The sequence below is a fragment of the Apodemus sylvaticus genome, chromosome 14 (assembly GCF_947179515.1).
Source record: "Apodemus sylvaticus chromosome 14, mApoSyl1.1, whole genome shotgun sequence".
NCBI classification, from domain to species: Eukaryota; Metazoa; Chordata; class Mammalia; order Rodentia; family Muridae; genus Apodemus; species Apodemus sylvaticus.
The window spans coordinates 26,372,859-26,379,209 of NC_067485.1; positions in this window are offsets into that span (position 1 = coordinate 26,372,859).

Below are 6,351 nucleotides of genomic sequence, written 5' to 3' on the forward strand. Positions count from 1 at the left end.
AAATCATACATATGTATGTATGTGAGTGCATTCGTGCAGGCAGGCAGGCAGACAGACAGACAGAAAGACAGACATATTAATGTTGGAGGTGGGGTGTCCTAAGACAGGAGGGCTGCATTGGGTTTGAGGCCAGCCTGGGCTACATAGTGATAGCCTGTCTAGAAAATAAGAGAAAGAGAAGATAACAGGAAGTGAGGGGGGGGGAAAGGCGGAAGAAGGGAGGGACTCAGATACTAAAATACAGAACTTGGGTTTTATTGGCAGTGGAGGTTTGTGCTGGAATAGGGTCCAGGGATTCCCTGATCTAGCGCCATCGGCAGCAGATAAACCCCTTAAAGAGACATAAGGGGCAAAGCAGGTGTCTCGGCTTTCTGAAATAAAGCCCTTTAAATAAATAAATAAATAAATAAATAAATAAATTAATTAATAAACAAACAAACAAACAAATAATAACTTTTTAAAAAGACAAGCCAGGGTATTTCCAGATTACAGTAACTTGAAAAGTCTCAGGCCACGCCTTGCACCCGAAAGCAAAGGCAATCTTGTGCGGACTTGGACAGAGCTGAGGCTTGAAAATGCGTGGAAGGCCCTGGATAAAGGGACCCAGGACAGAGCGCTGGCGACAGCTCGGGTTTTGCAGGGCAGAAAGTTTTGAGGCTTCCTTCCCAGACTTCCAGGAGACTTGTTTCAAATTAGGAGACTCTCTGTCTCCACCAGCCTCTAAATTCTGAATGGGAAGGAGCCAGATCGGCTCCCCGCCCCCTGGCCCGGCAGGATTTGGCGCCGCTGCGCGCAGCAGGGACCATCCATCCCGAGGGGGCTTCCGATGCTCGGCGCCGCCCCCAGGTTGGACTCTAGCCACCAGTCTTGGCTCCCCCTGGAGCTGGGAGGATCAGAGTATCTGGGCTGGGGGTGGGGGTGGGGCTGGACGTACAGACGGCCAGAAGCCCCTGGTGTCCCCTTCGTGACAGGAGGCGACGCCCACCTGTTTGCTCAAGGATGGTTCAGTTCAGGCAAAGACACCTCAACTAGAGGCCAGACTCCATCAGAGGCATGGCTGAGCCATAGGGGCACACATCCTCCTGCAGATTAAGGTGCCGAAGGGACAACAGCCTCGGGCCACGGAGCTGCTTGTAGGGACCCCTGAGCTTGCAGCCTTTGGGGTGGTTAAGTAAAACTTAGCCTGTCGCGGATTCCGAACGCTGCTGGAGGAAAAGGCTTCGGACCTGCTGTGTCCAGGAGACCTACCTTGATGCTCAGAGACAGAAAAACTGACCCCGGAGAGGGAGGATTCCGGAGAGGCAGCTACAGTGGGAGAGACAGTGGTCAGCAAATAGCTTGGAGAGTTTGAGGGGGGGGGTTGGCAGGTGGGCGGGATGGAATAGAGAGAGGAATGCCTCTCCTCCTAACTTAGGGGAAAGAGGAGGAGTAGTGGTAGATTTCAAGAGCCAACCTCCGTGGGCACGGTGGTGTTGCTCTTCCAAAGGACCCCGCATCAGGTGCTCACACCCTCATTTGGGCTGCTCACAATAATCCTGTAATCTGTTTTGGCTTCTACAGGCACTTTCGAAGACAGGGATGCACACTTTTTTTAAAAAAGTAATAATAATTTAGAATATTTTCTTTAAAAATTTCTCCAAGTGGGTAGTAGCAGTGCGAGGGGAGAGACAGACAAAGCAGCTGGTTAAAATATCGGTGGCAGGGGTGGGTGGGTGCTGGGGGGGTGGGGGTGGGGGTGGGGAGGCAATTCTCACAAAATATTCAGCAGAGTGGCCTCTGAGAGCTTGCATAGTCTAACAAGTTCCCAGCTGATAACTGACTTTCCCCTGGAAAGCTTGCAATCCGGCAGTGTCTGCTTTGGTTTTTATTCTTCTTCAGGCCTGGGGATCAAACCCAAGGCCTCCTCTATGCTAGGCAAGTGTCTTCAAGTTAAATCCTTTTGAAATAGTTTGCTTCTGTCCTGTCCCTCCACGGAGACATTCTTATGTAATTGCACCAGAGAGCTGTTTGGGCATCAAACCCGGGAAAACTCTCCAGGTGACCCCGTCAGAGCAGAACCGGGGAAAACCTAGGCTCTTTAGTCATGCATTGCTCCCTGGAAGGCTTTTTAGCTGGGGAAGGGACTGGGTCACCCCACCTTACAAATACCCTGTCACTTCTGACAGAACTCTTCCACCAGGACTCAAGCCTAGCCCAGACTCTTGCTTTCATGAGCTCTGTGGGAGTTGTAAAGGGTGATACAGCTTCCCCCAGGCCTTCAACAAGTACAAATGAGAATTGCACATTGAAAATTCTTCCAGCCGGATCTGAGGCAAACTAATAACTCCCTTTGTCCCTCTGGACGCAGCTTGGTCTTTTAGGACCCAAGACGATCTCTTAAAGGCTGATGGTCACAGAATTTTCAGATTCGGGTATAGCAGACACTGAGACTCCCCAGTTTAGGGTGGCTCGTATGCACAGGAGTTCAAACTCCCAGATGTGAATGCGTGTGCTTCAAAGATCATGATGGGGAGATAGAAAGGCCAGGGGTAGGGGTAGTGAGTCAGGAAACAGTTTCAAATGCTCAGGTATAAACTCAAGTGTTAGTTATAGTAAGGTAGACCGACAAAGCAGTCTAAAAGGAAGAATTCCTTCTCTTTGTTTGTTTGTTTTTTGAAAGCAATGGGGAGGCAGGCAGAGGCACCTGGGTGGAGCCCCCTCAGTCATTCCAGTCATCCCAGTCTGTGAGCTTGGCTAAATTTCTCTCATCCTGCATCAAACCTGGAAACAGAAGACCCCAAGGCTTGTGGGTGAAGACAAGGGTCTCTCATGGTGTCTCAGGATGAACCTTTCCAGTTTTGCCTTGACATTTAGTGGCCACCACCTGGCTCTACCTTAATTTTTACCTCCTCCAGAACACATTCAGGGCAATGATGTCCACTGCAGGGGGCAAAATCTACAGGCACCCGTCAGGAATTTCATGATTACCCCTACAGCCAGGGACATGAAAGGGGACTCACAGTTTCTAAGAATTCATCCGCCCCATCCCCCATTCTCTCGTCTATTTTGAAGGGCCTTAAGGGCATCTGAAGACTTGAGGAAAGCTGGTATTAGTGTTGGGGCAGCGGGTGAGTTCATTCCATAGGCCAAGAAAGCAGCCCCTGCACCTTGACTGTGAGGCCTGGATGCTGGCTGACTGAGCTCCTCTGTCACGTTCCTGCTCCAAAGCCCAGGCTACCCTGGTCTTTCTTGGCCTGTCAGGACAAGACACGATGGGGACTCCTCGCTGTGGCCAAAAGATTTACTTTTCGAGGAAGTTAGAATAGTCTCCATTTCTTCTGTCGCCTCTCATGCCAACCACGCCACCACGAGAGGTTCTCCACAGTTTTTTCGCTCCCAGGCAGATCACTTTATGACAGGGTGTGACAAGTGGTGATTTTGTTCCTCTTTTGATGGCAGGATTGCTTTGTAAACAGAAGCACAAACTCGTTCTGATAGTGGTTCCGCACCAGTGCCCCGGCAGCCCTGGCACAGCGGGCGGCCGAGTCAACCGCCGCACCTGTCGTTGCCCAGGGCAGAGAGGGCCCGGAGGCTGGCTGGTAAGGTCTGCACCCAGTGGTGGCGGCGTGCTCTTCCAGCCTTCAGGGCACATCCCCAGACACTGAGCCTTTCTAGTACACACCTAGGGCTTCTTGCCCAGTATGGCTCTTTCTACTGGCACCAGGGAGAATCAGTGTGGAGCAGCCCGGTTACACTCCAAGGTCTCAGGCCCTCAATTCAGCACCTTTACAAAGCTTCCTTCTCTTGTGGTTTCCTGGTAATCCTCTTCTTTTGCCTTAATCCTACTGGAGAGTCCAGAGGGCTTTGGGGCCCTGGAGACATCGTTTCTAAGGATGGCCTCAGGTACAGTGGGATGACGCCACTCTTCCCCCCCCCCCCTCTCGCTTCTTTCCTTTCAATCTCCCTTCCTGGCTTGAACCCTAAGAACTAGTTTACTATTCAAAGTTGAGTTGAGTTCTCTCTGGCCCAAGGGCAGCCAGGAGGATGAGCTGTGGAAGAGGGTGGTGCTCATTGAATCCTGATCTGCAAAGGGGGAAAGCAAGCCACACACAGGGCACCCCACAGGTGACTTTAGAGTTACCCACGGTTTGGTCTTGGATCCAGATTCTAAAGTACTTTTAAGAAACTTCAGAGTCCAGTGCTGGAAGTCCCTCACCAGATCGGCAAATGAGAAGTCCTGGTAGAGTCCTGGTGGCCCTGAGGTGAATGAAAATGAGGTGCGGAGACTAATCTTAACAGCTTATTCCCTTTGCGGTTTGAGGGCTGGTGGTGCTAAAGGAGAGAGCTTCGGGTCAGGAATGGATTCTTGTGTATTTGTTATTCCGGCCTGGCAGAGACCCAACTTAGCTTTACCTGCAGCTGGAGCTGCGTGTCATCTGTCATCCGATCTACTCTTTCCCAGAGAGCACGTTCTGGAAGAGCGCAGGGAGTTTGCGATCTGGCCATGTTAGCTGCAGAGCCAGCACTGCTCCCTCTCTAGGAAGACTGTCTTAAGCCTGGTGCGGAATGAAGCCCGAGGCTTCTCAGGTTCGTCCTTCAATCCTGTCCTGGGCACTGCAGGTGTTTGAGTGCTTCTGTGCCACAGAAGACAGATGAGATGCAGATATGGAGGCTGGTGTCTGGGGAACTGGAGTCTGGATGGACCCGGCTTTGAGGAGGTAATCTTGGGAGGGATTTAGACAAACATTTCAGCCTTGGAGGATGTATGTGTGTGTGTGTGTGTGTGTGTGTGTGTGTGTTCTGCAGTGAGGAAATGGAGCTGATCTCATCTTGAATTCAACTGGTTTTGAGTATTTGTAGAAGCAAGGTGTGTTTGGAATGGCAGGACTAGAGCCTCTGGAGTGTTCATACGGTCATGCTCTGGCTGTCACATCTGTCACCTGCTAAAGGGATTTACTCAGGTTCCCCTCCTGAATTCTTACCCATTGTCCGTTTTAAAATGAGCAAACCGAGTTTCAAGTAAATCCAGAATCTTGACTAAGACCACTCAATCAACAGGTGAAATGTGCAGATCTGATGCGACTCTAAGGTTTCAGCTGCAAACTCGAATTCTAGATCTTTTCTCTTTTCCAATCTTCTTCCTTCCACCCTCCCCCAAGGCTTGCCTTCCCATGGCCCAGGCTCTTTGGCTTCCAGTTTCTTGAACTGCTCTGAGCAGCGATTGCACACACCATCACCACTGTGGTCGGCTTGCCTCTTCCTGCAAACATCGCCTTCCTCGCCAACAAAAAACACCCAGGGAGGAGCCGCTGCTCCTTAAATAAGCTCCACCCCAGCCCAGGCACACTCCTGTTAGGTCTTTCAGGACTGGGCCAGGCCCATTAAGGGGGTGTGCTATGGATCCAAGTTAGGAAAAGACAGGGCAAACAGGACCTGTAACCATTGCACACTTGCAAGCAAGCAAGCACAGGGAGTCAAAAGGAGTTTCAAACGCTGCCTCCACCTGTAGCTTGGGCTAAAATAAGAAATAAGTTTCACAAGTCTGTTTTCAACAGCCAGTAAAAAAAAAAAAAAAAATTAGGGAGGGGTTCTGTATAGACATGCATGAGTTTGACTATTGTCACTAAAACAAAATAAAGGGGAAACAACCCCCCCCAACTCCACCTACAAACAAACTCCAAACTTGTTGAGCAAGGTTTTAAGACAGGTCCAAGAAAGTTTCCAATCAAGTAGAAAATCGGCCCCGAGATGAAAGGCCAGCAGATTAAAGGACGATTAAAACGCTGAAGGGACTCCGAAGAGAGGCACCAACACTCCTCCCCTTGACAAGTCAAGTGGGGTGCACCTTCTAGAGCAGCCTCCCTGGCAGAGTAGGAAGGAGGAGTTTTGGGGGTGGAGACGTCTTCTCCACTCTGCAATTCACAGCTGACCTTTTACATATATTTGCTGACAAGTCAGAGAAAAGATTTGAGACCGGTTCTTTGTTCTTCCCCCAAGTCCCTGCAATAGTAGCGCCAGGAGATTGACTGAGGTTGTGCTAGGTGCTCCAGGCTTGTGCTCTGTACACCCCGAGACCTCAAGGTCCCTGAGAAAGGGGCCACCGCAACCCACCCCCAGGCGAATCTCCTCTCGCCTCTGCTCCTGCCCAGGTGTGATTGCTGACAAAGATGAGCGAGGAAGATGAGAGCCCCAAATCTTGTGGCTTCTTTTAAACTCCCCTCTAATTAGAAACAGCAGTGAAGTCACCTGAACGATTTTATCTGTCCTGGGAAAGCAAACCCCAACCCCAAGCCTCAGCTGCCCATCCCAGAGCCACCAACGCCCCATTCTTGCTTTTAAAAGTTTTCAATGAGAAAGATAAAGAGCCTGAAA